A 2,792-nucleotide genomic window follows, 5' to 3' on the forward strand; every position below is an offset into this window, starting at 1 on the left:
AAAAGCTCTTTGCTATTATCAGTGGATTTAATCTGAGATCACCCCATGTTCCTGTTTAACTACTACTGTAAGGCAGGACTAACTTCTCCAGAGCCCCCAGCAGAGCCCCCTTCTCCCACTGGCACCCTCAGCCAGTGCCAACCTGAACTTAGGAAAGATACCTGGTCTAAAGGTCTTCCTGAAAGGGTATAGGCACTTTGGGAGGTTTCTATGAGAAATGGAGTAGGTTAAGCTCAGAGAAGTCTACCCTAACTTGTCACTGTCTTTTCCTCCATGGACAGTGCCTCTGTGACTAGGGGCAGCAGATGTCCAACAGCAGCTCCATATCCAAATTCCTCCTCCTGGCATTTGCGGACACACGAGAGCTGCAGCTCTTGCACTTCTGGCTCTTCCTGGGCATCTACATGGCTGCCCTCCTGGGCAACAGCCTCATCATCACAGCCATAGCCTGCGACCAGCACCTCCACACCCCCATGTACTTCTTCCTCCTCAATCTCTCCCTCCTCGACCTGGGCTCCATCTCCACCACTGTCCCCAAGTCCATGGCAAATTCCCTCTGAAACACCAGGACCATCCCCCACTTGGGATATGCTGCACAGGTCTTTCTGTTAGTCTTTTTGATCTCAGTGGAGTATTTTCTTCTCACTGTCATGGCCTATGACCGCTACATTGCCATCTGCACACCCCTGCACTACGGGACGCTCCTGGGCAGCAGAGCTTGTGTCAACATGGCAGAAGCTGCCTGGGCAGTAGTTTTCTCTATGCTGTGCTTCACACTACCAATACATTTTCACTACCACTCTGCCAAGGCAATGCCGTGGACCAGTTCTTCTGTGAAATCCCCCAGATCCTCCAGCTCTCCTGCTCAGACGACTCCCTCAGGGAAGCTGGAGTACTTGTAGTTGGTTTCTGTTCAGCATTTGTTTGTTTTATTTTCATCGTGTTGTCCTACGTGCAGATCTTCAGGGCTGTCCTGAGGATCCCCTCTGAGCAGGGACGGCACAAAGCCTTTTCTATGTGCTTCCCTCACCTGGCCGTGGTCTCCCTGTTTGTCAGCACTGCCATGTTTGCCTACCTGAAGCCCCCCTCCATCTCCTTCCCATCCCTGGATGTGGTGATGGCTGTTCTGTACTCAGTGGTGCCTCCAGCAGTGAGCCCCCTCATCTACAGCATGAGAAACCAGGAGATCAAGCATGCCCTGAGGAAACTGATTAAACTGATTAGGTGTTTTTTAACAGCCAGAGACTGTGTACCTTCCTCTGCAAATGACTCCCAGTATATGTCATGACAGTCCAAGCTTGTCTTTCCTTCTTTTTTTTCTTTTTTGTTTTCTTTCTTTTTTTTTCCTTTTCCCACTTGTGATGATTACCTGCCGGATGTCTGCTGGAAATACAATACAGCAGAGAGGAAACAGTCCAGGAGGTTCCTGGAGCGTGTGGCAGATAACTTCCTGACGCAGCTGGTGAGTGAGCCAACGAGGGAAGGTGCCCCGCTGGACCTCTTGTTCACCAACAGAGAAGGACTTGTGAGCCATGTGATGGTTGGAGGCTGTCTTGGGCAGAGCGATCATGAAATGATAGAGTTTTTGATACGTGGAGAAGCGGCGAGGGGGGTCAGCAAAAGTGCCACCTTAGACTTCCGGAGGGCGGACTTTGGCCTGTTTAGGAGACTGGTCGAAAGAGTCCCCTGGGAGGCAGCCCTTATGGGCAAAGGGGTCCAGGAAGGCTGGACATTCTTTAAGGAGGAAGTCCTAAAGGCACAAGAGCGGGCTGTCCCCAGGTGCCGAAATACGAGCCGGTGGGGAAGAAGACCGGCCTGGCTGACTAGAGAGCTCTGGCTCGAACTCAGGAGAAAGAGGAGAGTCTATGACCTCTGGAAGAAGGGGCGGGCAACTCAGGAGGACTACAAAGGTGTAGCAAGGTTGTGCAGGGAGAAACTTAGAAGGGCCAAAGCTGAGTTAGAGCTCAGTCTGGCTGCTGCTATAAAAGACAACAAAAAACACTTCTTCAAATACATTAGCAGCAAAAGGAGAGCTAAGGAGAATCTCCAGCCCCTAGTAGACGGGGGAGGAAACACAGTGACCAAGGATGAGGAAAGGCTGAGGTACTTAATGCCTTCTTTGCCTCAGTCTTTAATAGCAGGGCCGACTGTTCTATGGGTACCCAGCCCCTGGAGTTGGAAGATAGGGATGGGGACCAGACTGGAGCCCCCATAATCCAGGGGGAAATGGTGAGTGACCTGCTGCACCACTTAGACACTCACAAGTCTATGGGGCCTGATGAGATCCACCCGAGAGTGTTGAAGGAGCTGGCAGAAGTGCTCACCAAGCCCCTTTCCATCATTTACCAGCAGTCCTGGCTAACTGGGGAAGTCCCTGCTGACTGGAGATTAGCGAATGTGACGCCCATCTTCAAGAAGGGCTGGAAGGAGGACCCGGGGAACTACAGGCCTGTCAGCCTGACCTCGGTGCCGGGGAAGCTGATGGAGCAGATCATCCTGAGTGCTATCACACGGCATGTAGAGAATAACCAAGGGATCAAGACCAGCCAGCATGGGTTCAGGAAAGGCAGGTCCTGCTTGACCAACCTGATCTCCTTCTATGACAAGGTGACCCACCTAGTGGATGAGGGAAAGGCTGTGGATGTTGTCTATCTAGACTTCAGTAAAGCCTTTGACACGGTCTCCCACAGCATTCTCCTGGAGAAACTGGCTGCTCATGGCTTGGACGGGTGTACTCTTCGCTGGGTAAAGAACTGGCTGGACGGCCGGGCCCAAAGAGTGGTGGTGAATGG

The 2,792-nt window shown here is 52.1% G+C and overlaps 1 pseudogene; it reads left to right on the forward strand.

The window, feature by feature from the left end:
- The first annotated feature begins 305 nt into the window (after window positions 1-305).
- LOC142421182 (olfactory receptor 14A16-like) lies at window positions 306-1,288 on the forward strand (annotated as a pseudogene).
- Window positions 1,289-2,792: the final 1,504 nt, after the last annotated feature.

Source organism: Mycteria americana, chromosome 27, assembly GCF_035582795.1.
Source record: "Mycteria americana isolate JAX WOST 10 ecotype Jacksonville Zoo and Gardens chromosome 27, USCA_MyAme_1.0, whole genome shotgun sequence".
NCBI classification, from domain to species: domain Eukaryota; kingdom Metazoa; phylum Chordata; class Aves; order Ciconiiformes; family Ciconiidae; genus Mycteria; species Mycteria americana.